Source organism: Ascidia mentula, chromosome 5 (genome assembly GCF_947561715.1).
Source record: "Ascidia mentula chromosome 5, kaAscMent1.1, whole genome shotgun sequence".
NCBI classification, from domain to species: domain Eukaryota; kingdom Metazoa; phylum Chordata; class Ascidiacea; order Phlebobranchia; family Ascidiidae; genus Ascidia; species Ascidia mentula.
In genome coordinates this window covers 19121045-19133158 of record NC_138570.1, presented here as the reverse complement: position 1 = coordinate 19133158, position 12114 = coordinate 19121045, and the positions used below count along the sequence as shown (strand labels likewise).

Sequence of the window (12114 nt, the reverse complement as noted above, 5' to 3'; positions counted from 1 at the left end):
CCAAACCTAAATGCCAAACAATAAGAAATAAATTGTGTGCTTCTGAATTTCAATGGCATAAATAGGACTGAAAACAACAGACAGTTTAATTTCTACAAAACGAATCATTAAGTCAACATAATTTTGCAGTTTACTTTTATCACTCAGAGGGTGATTCTGGCTAAAGGACATGAAATTCTTAATTCACCGCCAGCACCACTGAGGTCAGGAAAGCAGAGAGAGAGATGTCAAAAAATTATTTCTAAATTAAAGCATGAAAAATGAAACGAACAAAACAAAACACAATAAATGCAGAAAAACATTTAAGTAACAAAGCAAATATACTAGAATACAATAAACCTATATTAATTTAAAGCGAAACAATGCAAACAAGTGCAATTATATGGTGTTTAAACAGAAGATATTTTCCATTACTAACACAGTTTTATTGTTTTGCTATGTTAAAAATCCAGTGAAATAAAGAACCTGATTTCGAAAGAAACAATGTAAACCTCATGCAATAATGAGAACTAAGAAAAATATACTTGGCTCTTTTGTACTAAAATAAGCGTTTAATTTTTCATGTACAGTAAGCGAATCTGCGAATATACTACTAGACCAGGGGTTCTTAACCTGGGGTCCGAGAAGATGCATTAAGGGGTCCATGAAACGAAATACAATTATTCCGAAAATCCACGTATTTTCCTCTGTCCATAAGGACACTAAAAAGGTTAAGAAACCCTGTACTAGACCCACAAAATAATTCTTGACAAAATGCAGTGCCTCGGGACCAGAGGGATGTTAGTTGACAAAAAAAAAATCGCCAGTTAACAAAAGTTTGAACGCGCGTGAAATTTGAGAGGGCGCGCGTTTTTTCTCGCGAAAAAGTTTACTATTTTTAGATAGTACAGACACCAAAGAATATCTACCCTTAAGGATTTCAGCGGGAATCGATGTTTACTTATGGTTATGACATAGCAAACATATCATATTCATATTCGAATAATAATGCAAATTTTTTTTTTGATTTTTCTTTTGTTGGAAAGTTCAGCCTATGATCTATCTTTGTGTGAAAAAAGTATGTCGCTACCTCGTAAGGCGGCCGAGTCACGCGCGTTCAAACTTTTGTTAACTGGCGATTTTTTTTTGTCAACTAACATCCCTCTGGTGCCTCGGGGATGTCCCTACAGGGAATTTGATTTGTTGGTTTATTCGTTTATTTATTTATTTTTATTTACAATGTCTTTATTGTCGTACAAAATGTTTCAAATGGGTATAAGTATTCATGACTGGTAAAATTGCACAACTGCGTAAAATTTTAATTTACAAAGGTTGTGTGACCTAAATACAATATTTTCCTGTGTAGGCACACCCAGGTATTTTACATCGTAAAAAGAAAATAAGGTGCCAAAATGTCAGGGATTTTAAACGTTACTCATTTCTGACCATAAGGATTTCACGTAGTGTTAGAATATTTAACAATTTCTGTTAGTTTTCATTTTCAGATCACATCACTATAAATTTGCAAATTTTTAACAAAATGTTTTAAATACCAATAATTAACCAACGTTAGTCCAATAACATATTTCGACCATTGGTCCAACACCAACCAAAAAAGTGCTGAACAACAGTAACCCTGCTATAGGGCTTGCTATCTGGTAAAAGGCTGTTAGCCGCAAGGCTAATTGTGACCAGTGCCATTATAATATACGTATAGGCCCTATATTCAATTCACCAACAACAAGGACAAAAACACCAAGAAACAATTATTGTCATTGTAATTTCGAAATCAAGCTTGCAAAGGAATTAACGAAGCGAAGAAAATATTGTTGACCGTTAAAAATGTCATTTCACCACCGAAGCGTTTTAAACACGAGGATATAGAAATTGGTCAAGGTGGCTGACATCCACCGGTACGTAGAGTAGAATGAAAGGCATATTAACGCTACACTGTGCCTGAGGGATATTTTTTTTATATATTTGTATTAACCTTTACAGCATAGTTTTCGTATTTCGGTTTAAATCTCATAACTACGCAAATGTATCTGTTTAACAACTACAAGGACAATTTACTTTCACAAAAATTGCTTGCCAGGTGAAAAATTGAGTCATCCCATTGCACTGAAAAAATATTTCAAACGGCAAAATCAGATGTTGTGCTTCTGCCTGTGCCAGCTAAGACAGTTCATCATGAAAAAAAGTTTCATACATCTGAAATTTTCTTTGTTTTCGTTTTAACGAAATGCTGTAGTTATATATTTTGTCTCCGCAGGTTGCTCTGGCATATGTGTGTTCCTTTTATTTCGCGAGACCTACCGTTCCGTGTGGTCGTCATTCTATTTAGCAACAAAAGACCAGTCTCGCCATACAACAATACCCTCTTTCATGGACCTATTAAGTTACACACAGGCTCACATTGATGTAGGCATCAGACAAGATTACCACAGCAACGTTGATCATCGCTTTACAAAACCTGCTGCTGACTTTAAAACCAATTTGATATATACTGTGTTTGGGATCATCTCTTGAACTACAACAAAATATAACAAAGGTAAGTGGAATCTTTTGTCGGGAATTCGGCTTGTAATGATCCGAAACATTTATTTTTTGTTTAAACTTGGTCTTTTGAAACCGTTTTCTACTCTTTTACATTTGCACCCCGTCTTTCTGACGCCTTCACTAGTTATTTCGCTTGGCCGTGGTTCAAACAAATGAACAGCCGAAGAATCCGAACCGATTTGATGTAACTCACTGAAAACATTATCTAAATAGCTGTTCAGTTGCGACTTTTCACCTCCAATAACGTTAAGCGTGGAAGTGAGCTTAGTTTTGTGCTTTGCAAACGGAAGAATATGGCTCATAAAAGTCAGCTTTCGTAGCAAAACAGTACGGAACTCCGTTACAACAAAAAAAATAAAGCGTTCACCAAAAAACTTGAAGGATTTTGCGTTTCAATCACTAAATGAAAGGACGCGAATGAATGTTTTTGAGAGGCTTCCATTGCCGCGAACCCAACATTAAATCAGTCAAGAAATATCAGTCTGTACACCATGATAGCTGCAGGACCCGTCACCGATGTCTGTTCTTGGACCTCAGTTCGGTCTGAGACCCAAACCGAGATCTGGACTAATCTGTGAAACCACAAGTTGTGATCTATGGGATCAAAAGCCAAGATCTGTGAGAATACATTGTAATCTGTTATGACATTAATCGTTTATTTGGACGTACATGCGGCTTTGAGACACTGTAACTTAGGAGCAACTGCAAAACATAATGGTCAAAAGAAAACAGTACATACGCCTGGACAAGAACAAAAAAACACACTAACAGAACACGTGCACGGCACCACACAGTCAATCACTCACGCAAGCGTAGAGCGCGCAAGGCTCAGGGCAACTTGCGTACCGCCGTTGGCACATGTCCTCAAACACAAGTCATGTCTTAATTTCATAACAGGTAGTCAAAGGGTCTTATTGGGTAAGTTTGTGTTCTTTAATTGTGTTTATAAAAGAACATTACAGATTCAAGTCGATTTGATCTGGTATGGCTGTAACTTTTTTGACACAAGCAACTGTAAAGTTTATTTGGCGTTTAATTATTGTCAGCACAAATGCTAATAACAGCGCTAAATTTCAATGTAAACAACGTAAGTGATCTCAGTATACAACAAATCAAAAAGAAATGCCCATGGAAAACTTTAAACTATAATCCATTCAACCAATCTGCCACGAATGAGTTGCACAATTTACCACAAAACAACTGTCTAGCGGAAACGTCAAGAATTCTTCACGCAAGACGTTATACTTGTAGTATGAATGTCCACTTTATTAACTAAACAAATATAATTGAAAAAAAAGGCAGAGAGAGGAAAATAGTTGATACTCGTCCAATAAACAAGTAGAAGGTTTGATGCTGTGTTTTACGCCCGTTTAGTTTAAACAATTCTTTATAACGAAAAAGAGGCCTATGAAAAGGTGATTTCTGCACGGATAATTAACGTTTGACGTAGGATCGAAACTGAGGTGAGAGACCTGACCTTTCCATTCCAAAAATATACATCGAAGAAAATAGTAGTTTATGTGTAAAAAGAAATATAGGCAGTGGGCATTAATCCCTTTAACTGCCATGCTCAATATTTAACAATTTTCGATTTTTGATTACTCAAGTTTAGTTAACTTTTTTTTAAAAAAACGCTAGACGACAAATTAAAACACAAAAATTATATGAAAATTCATACTCAACACAATTATCGCTTTTCCACTTTAATAACTCCATGTTTTCGAGTAGTTATATCCAAAAATGCAATCACCCCTACTAAAACAGCTTCCAACCATAGTACCCTTTTTTTAAAAAATAATTCGACTGTTGCCTGAACCAGTGTGAACAACACGATCAAAACAAGCGAAAAAACAGGGCAGAATTCGAATATGTTTTTTCGAATAATGCGTTCCGCATCAATGATCACTATTTCGCGAGATGATTTATAAGATACAAACATGTTTGTTCTGTCTATAAAACACAGTACGTCTAACTATTTAAACCAAAATCAAACTGGTGGGTTAATACATACAAACTACTTGCAGCAAATCCGACGTTTCCCATCAGAATGACTTCAGCGATTCATTCGATTTTACTTATTTCGCTACGGTACATCACACTCAACCGCGTGCCAAACTACTTTCCGTCCCCTATAATTTTATTTGAAATCTCTGTATCTGTCAGTAATCTAGTGCTGATTAACGGGAAACAATTAAAATCGGTACAAATCCCAGACTTTCCATGAGAATGATTTCTGTTTCGTTGTCCCACACAATGGTTTTTCCCCCTTGGCGTGAACGTGATTCATTCGTTTCTCAAAAACGTGAATAATTTGTATGGTGTTTGACCAGTTAATTGGTGATCGTTTTGCAATTTTTTTGTGTGTTGTACGTTAGGGATAACATAATTAAAAAAAAATCGTTCGCCCACACTAGCTTGGATCTCGTAAGACAATATAGCTTGTTTTTATTCGATTTTATGTATTTTGTCCTCCAAGTTATTTTATGTGGGGCTCCTGACAAAGATGTTTTAGGGTTTTTGACGTTGAAGTCGTGCGTTTTATTTCGCGGTTAAAACTCGTAGCGAACAAAACGTGACAGCTGTGTTTACTACGTAGGAATACTGGAACGGAACGAACTTTTAAAAAGCAAGTTTTCAGTAGATTTAGAAAAATACATAGCGGAACCAAGGATTGTTTCTTCACTTATTTAACTTGGCCAGAATGGAAATCCAAGTACAGCAACTTAAAATTAATTTCACAAAAATGTTTTGTATAGAAATAGAGGTTTCAGTCACTTCAAGTTGTTTTCCGGTCTGTACAGCTTTGTCTATTTTTAGACAAAGATTTCACCGTCCATGTAGAGAAAATTCGGCAAACCATTTAGGAAAATAATTTAGATAAAATAAATAAAGCAACAAATCCATGGATCAAACTTATCGACTATCGCTAAAAATAGATTTAGTGACAAAGTTAGAAGCGGCAGCATGACATGCTTTTTGTGTAATTTTGTGTGTCAAGGGTTTTTACTACTTTATCTTATGACTTAGGAGGTTAAGGAATTGTCTTGGATGAATGGATTAAATTCGACAATTTCGTATCAAAGAAAATGTTCGGAACAAAAACCGTTGTTGCTCGAAGTAAAAATCTTCCAGAAAATAAAGATTGGCGCGATGAAGGTTGTGTGACGACGATGAAAAATCAAGGGCAGATCTCGTCTTGCTGGATATTTAGCGCAGTAAGTTAGAATTTTTTTCGTTGAAGAAACAATTCTTTCATGTATCAGTAAACTTTTAGGTGGCAGCCAAATGCAAATACACGTCGTCCTTCTTGGATACAACGGGCAGCAGAACAATAACAAATTAAGTAAACTTTTCAGGTGGCAGCTGTCGAATCGCACAACAAAATTTTAAATAATAACTTGATTGAACTTTCAAAACAACAATTGATTGACGGCTTACCAGGAGGTGATTGACGGCTTACCAGGAGGTGATAAATACATTAAGAAGAATGGATTGTGCACAGAGGCGGAATATCCTTACGTTGGAAAGGTGTCGTTGCAAAATTATTTAAATTTTTTGCAAGTATCTCCCTATAGCAATTATAGCAAACCGTTTGCGGGTTTGTGTAGAAAAGTGTCACATTACAGCACTTTACCACAGCCAGACAACACAAACAATAGACGCACAGAAAAGAGTCAGTTACCCCATATAAATTTCGCTGGTATAACTCCATAATGCGCACCAGATGGTAGCATGTGTGGTTGTGAAAAACAACAACCTTGACTTAATCGACTTAAGTCCCAACTGTGCAGAATACACATAGACTGTCATTGACCATCTCTAAACCAATTTGGGATGTACACTGGGAAAATGAGTACGTGGAGGCAATAAAACATATTTTTCTGGTAAACCTAATGTGTTTCTATGTATTTGTTCAAATGGAAATGACATGAGTGAAACAGGGAGGAGGAGTAATGCCACGAATACTTTGTAACGCATTTTCAACCTTCCCGTTTGAAAACAGAAACAGCAATTTGCCGACATTTCCCTCAAACCCAAGGTGGAAATTCAAGGATGGGAATCGATTCCTTATGGAAACGAGGAAGAATTGGAAACAGTTGTTTCACAAGTTGGTCCGGTTGCTGCAAGTTTGTTGGTTTCTGACAAGTCCAAATATGTGAACCACACAAATTACAAAGGTAACGCTTTACTAATTGTATTTAATTCTCCACTGTAACATCACTTGCAACTCAGATATTTTCTATGACTCTGGTAAATATGACGAGTCAAATGAAAACTCTCTGGCGCACGCAGTGTTGGTTGTCGGATATGGAAGAGATTCTTCCAAACCAGAAGGAGAAGACAAGTATTGGATTGTCAAAGATAGGTACAGAAATTGTTTTATCGTAAGTCACGCTATGTCAATAAATGAGTCCTCCACAATAAAGTAAAACTAAATAACTTTTGCAGTGTTTTTAGCCACTGTGGAGAGGCACATTTATGTGCCGTGAGTTATTGCCTGGTGTGCGTGGAAAGTTATTCAATTTCAACTGTTTGGCCTAAAAAACAAATCAATCATTACGCGCAACTAATGTTCCATGCTGTAATCGTAATGAATATTTGTTGGGTATAACTTTATAGTATGAATACAGGTTGCATTCATTTTTTAACATTTTGTTTTGATGGCGTACCACATTGCTTTTCAAAGAAGTAAATGCTTTGGCTCAAATGTTGAAACACACTGCTCTATTAAATTATACGAATGCACAACGCGTATTACTTCTCTACGATTTTTTCAGTTGGGGGATCGAAGATGGTGATAATTCACATTCTGGATACAAAAAGATTGCAAGACATCGTGGAAACAACTGCAACATTGCTGGTGATGCCTCGTATCCTGCAGGTGTCGAAAAGGCTTGACACGTTTTTGTTTTTGTCGTGTAATTGTTCTTTTCATGTGTTGACAACAAATTTTGGGAAATCATGTGTGCTTTTATGAAATTTTTGTACTAGCTTCGTCATCGTCAAAGACAGTCCTACCACAGGTTCATGGTGCATTTGCTAACTTTGGTAGTAGTTGTATTTCCGTAGTGTTGATTTTAAATGTATTAATTTTTGGAACGTGTTCATCAAAATGCTTTAACAAATTGGTTTTTGGTGGCAGAATTTTGAGTCTTGTTATTTTGCGAAAATCTAAACAGAAAAACATTACTTAGATAGAAAGTGCACCAAAAGACATTTAACAAATGACACCGATTAAAAAATTAGCATTAGGTTAAAAAAAGTCAAGTCATCAAACATTTTCTCCTGATGAGCGCCATGCGTTTTGATGGTTTACCGATATGTGAGAAAACATACGAATTGTTAAACAAGCACTGTACTGACGCTTAGTAGGCAGCCAACCACCTGACAAATAACCGTTGGGTGGCGTGCAAGAATATTAAAATGCGTAAAAAATGTTTCGGGAAATTGACAACGCTGGTCACGGCGCTCAACCCAAACGAAGCAGAAAACGTGATCAGGATTCGTGCCCAGGGCAAAATACAACAAGGGATGAGGGTTTCCGCAGCACTAACTCATTACACAAAACACTGAAATGTAAATATCATGCACCAAACAAATCACGAGATATAAGCATCCAAATTTCTACATACAATGAACATGAATACGTGAGGTTGGAATCAAAAATTTTGTTACACCAGCTTTATGCAGTTGTACGTTCCTTTCCAACAACATAACATAAAAATAACAACAAACTAGCATCCAAACAGCGGTTTGCAAGAATTAAAACACTAACGCAGTACCCTTAGCTTTTCGTAGATTTATGTTTGTATCTAGTTTGTAGTCAAAAGTTTATTTGATTCATTGCTTATGGTGACTTGCGTTGGGAAGGTAACAGTGTAACAGACAAACGTTGCTACGTATTGAAATCCGGATATACTGGGTACAAGTAAGTGAATCGGTAATTCGAGCAACAAAAACATGGGTTACCGCGGCTGTGGAAATCTCCATGTTTGTTTTTGTAATGACAAAAATCTTTACATCTACCAGGTGCGGGACCTCAGAAACCCAACCCCACAGCACCAACAAGTTGTAACCGTAAACCAGTACCAAGCGCTTGAAACCGAATCATCCCGAAACGCTATGGCGATGCTCGCAAAACATTTATGTGTGGGGACAAATCCGTATGAGAAAGGTTTATCGGGTCGAAGCGATTTCAAGCGGTTGGGAAATCACATCGGCTGAACCCTGTGAGAACATGTGTCTTTGTTTCTAATTGTAATAGACCGGCATCGACATTATTTTTCAAACATCCTGTTGTCTCAAACGATGCAATTTGTATCTTTTTTGTGTGAAAGCTTTTGTTTTGATCGCCCGGACTATTGCGATTTTTTCTCATGACAAAAAATTGATTTTTTCTTTAAAACAAAAAGAATTCAAAATCATTTGTCTTGATGATTGCCAGCACTTAAATAAAATGACGCCGTGTCGAGACTTTTATTGATTACCTTGAATTAAAATGAGTCCGATGGTCAACGAATGAAAGAAAATGACAGGAAATTTGGCTTGGTTCATCGGCGTAGTTACTTTGTGCACAAAATATACATGATTTGATTGATCTACGCACGACAGGCTTGTCGTGTGTGTCGAAGTGTCGTTTAGGTTTGATTAAAGTGCATGTGACACGGAAAAATTAAACATGTAAATAATTAAACTAAGAGATGTTCATAACTTTAAAACATTTTTTGCGAAAAAAGTAGCTTGATATGGTTTCTGAGATACAGCTGATCAAAGTCGCATTTTACCGCTGCGACGGAAATAGGAATGGAAAACATAGTAAAACTGGTTCAGTATAGTATTGCATTAAACAGGGGACAACAAGCGAACAAGTGCAACAAACGAATTTTGATGTTAATTTGAGCTGCAGACAGATGGCCGGTGTTTCGACCTATTATGTCTTATTTAGTTGTGTAATAATACAACAGTTACTGGGACAGGGTGTTCTTGTTGTTGAAGCATTTATGATCGCTAACGTGATACACGAACTTTTGAAAACACGACAGAGACAAACCGTCAATTTAGCATTGTCGTTTTGTCCACTCACGGCGAAAGATAGAAGTAGGTTAATTGAATTTTGAGGCTGGCAAAGACCGCCGAGAAAAAAACGACCAAATTAGCTGTTTTTGCAACACAACACTGTTATTCAGTCATAGTACTACTTTTCGTCCGACAGTGGCGTTGCCTACGAGTTCGCGTCATAAATGATTTATTAAATTCGCCACAATCAACCACTAATGCATTTTTCGCAATATAGTTATAACTAGAAATGTTGAAATCATTTGATTGTGGAAAAATGGTCATAGCATTGTTTGTCTGGTAGTCCTCACGGAGGCATGACATCAGTAAAGGGCCTGACACGTACTTTTTCATTTCGTTAGGTCGCCCAGTCTGTATGCATTTTTATTTTTACTGCTATTCTTTTGTCCCTCATCAGGAGAAACCCTTGTTTTTGTTTTGGGGTTGTTATTGCTGTTTGAAGCAAGATTAACCACTTTTGTGTATAATTTTTTTAGGCCATTTAATATTTGACATGAGCTTAATGCAAATCTAAATCATCACTTTTACGTCATAATTGCAAACACTTCTATCGACGACTATTCTAGATTCGACATGGTTACGTGTTTCTAAAACGATAATCTTTATTTAATTTTTGAACTTGCTGAGGAAAATAGCAGAAGAGTGTCATAAACTGACTGGCCATAGGTGTTTCAATGCAAAAGCATTTGAGCAAGCGCGACATCTCGCGACCGCGTCCCCTCGACACACGACTGAATCCTTCTTTATTCACCGAGCCAAGCTCGAAGAGTAGTATGACTGCCAGTCGCAAGCCGCAATTATGGCCACATTTTTCGCAAGTGAGCAGACGTCACAAACTTGATCACTGAGCACTGAAGCCATGCAAGAAGCCGTAGGTAATAATAAATCGTAGTATTAACCTAAAGCGGCTTTCTACAACACGTAACCATGTCGAATCTAACAATCTTTATGACCATTGTAAAATAACAACCTTCATAACAAACGAACAAATAAGCAACATTACCCAGCAAACACTTTCTTGTTTTTGGCATGTGTAAAATCGCATACATCCGCCCGCTGTGTACACCATGAAATCACTTTTTTAGAGGGCGGAGGTTGATTTCACCGTACGTGGTGCCATACACAAGCATTCAAGTCAAAATAAAGAGTGGTTGAAGTTATGCACCATACCAACCGGCGTACCTATGAAGATCGTCGTATTTGTTTTGTGTAGTAGAGTATATATACAACCACACAGGACGTTTCAGAAATCCAGTCCGCATCGCTTGAGTTCCAATTACACACAACAATATGGCGGTGGCGCAAAGACGTGTAAAGTTACTCTGTTGGAACAAAGTCATTCAAAAGCTTTGGAATTATCTCGGTAGCGAGTGAATGGGGCCTGGTGACAACACCTTGCCACCAAACACAACCGTATCGCTTCAAATAAAATCTTTAGCCTAGCGTTGTCTCCGTAGTTCAGAAAAGCCTGTACCCTGCAATGACGACGTACCACTAAATATAAAATATCTTACACTGGTTTCATTAAATGAGGGTCTTGCTGTAATAAAATCGCAACAAATTTGAAAACCTAAAATATACAAACGTCTTTTCTTTTAGCCCACAAAAATGAATTCCTAGGGCAAAATTGAATTCAGTTGTGAAATTTAATATTTTTGAACTTAATATGTATTATCTAAAATTGATTCCACTTTTTCGATTTACATGAGAAAATTTTTCGGCTCGGCATTAATTAAATGACCTTTGTTCGAGCACCTCGAGTCTCTGATTTACGAAGAATGAGGAACGGTTGAGATTCTTTGTTACAATGTTGTGTGACTCTTATTACAACAAAACTGTTTCGGAATAACAAAAAAAGCGGTATAGCTCTGTATCACGTGATAAAAATATGCGACTGATTTCATGCTGTTGGAAGATCAAGAAGGTATGATACGACGTACTTCCCAATAAGTGTTGTACCAGCTAGAGACACTAGCTTCAAAAATATATTTAGCAATTAATTCTGGGGAAAAATGCAAAAAGTACATTTCCGTTGTCTCTTTCACATTGCAAGATCAAATATGTAATAACCACAAACACAGCATTTTGTTGAAAACGTTGTATTTTTCAGTGTAACAGAGGAAAAACAAATTTAGTAATTTGCAGAATAGCACAAAGGGGAATTTAAAATATGTTCTCATATTTACGATTTTTAACATCCATATGCGAAAAAGTTCCATACATGTTAGGCATACAGTTTAGGCTCACTTCATCATCGTTCAAAACATATCATGTTTCATTCTATGGTGCAGTAGAGACGACTACAGCAATGCTGTGCTCAGCGAGAAGTGCGAAGAGCGGAGGCAAACGTAAGGAAAGAACGATATCACATCTCTGTCTGCACGAAATTTAGAAATCCAGTTGAATTGATTTCTTGCGTCTTTGATTGATTGTAGTTGAAATATTTTTAAACTGTGGATTTATGGTGGAAAATATATACAGGAGTGAATTGAATTAGAA

General features: G+C 36.8%; 1 long non-coding RNA gene across 2 annotated transcripts; it reads left to right on the top strand.

The window, feature by feature from the left end:
- Positions 1-2423: 2423 nt before the first annotated feature.
- LOC145903634 (uncharacterized) lies at positions 2424-7456 on the top strand. Of its 2 annotated transcripts, XR_014402668.1 has the most exons (6): positions 2424-2530; positions 5566-5753; positions 5895-6066; positions 6542-6716; positions 6772-6904; positions 7317-7456. It is a non-coding gene; the product is annotated as an uncharacterized LOC145903634 (long non-coding RNA). The 2 variants fall into 2 exon arrangements; XR_014402667.1 differs by lacking the exon at positions 7317-7456 and having other exon boundaries at positions 6772-7150.
- Positions 7457-12114: the final 4658 nt, after the last annotated feature.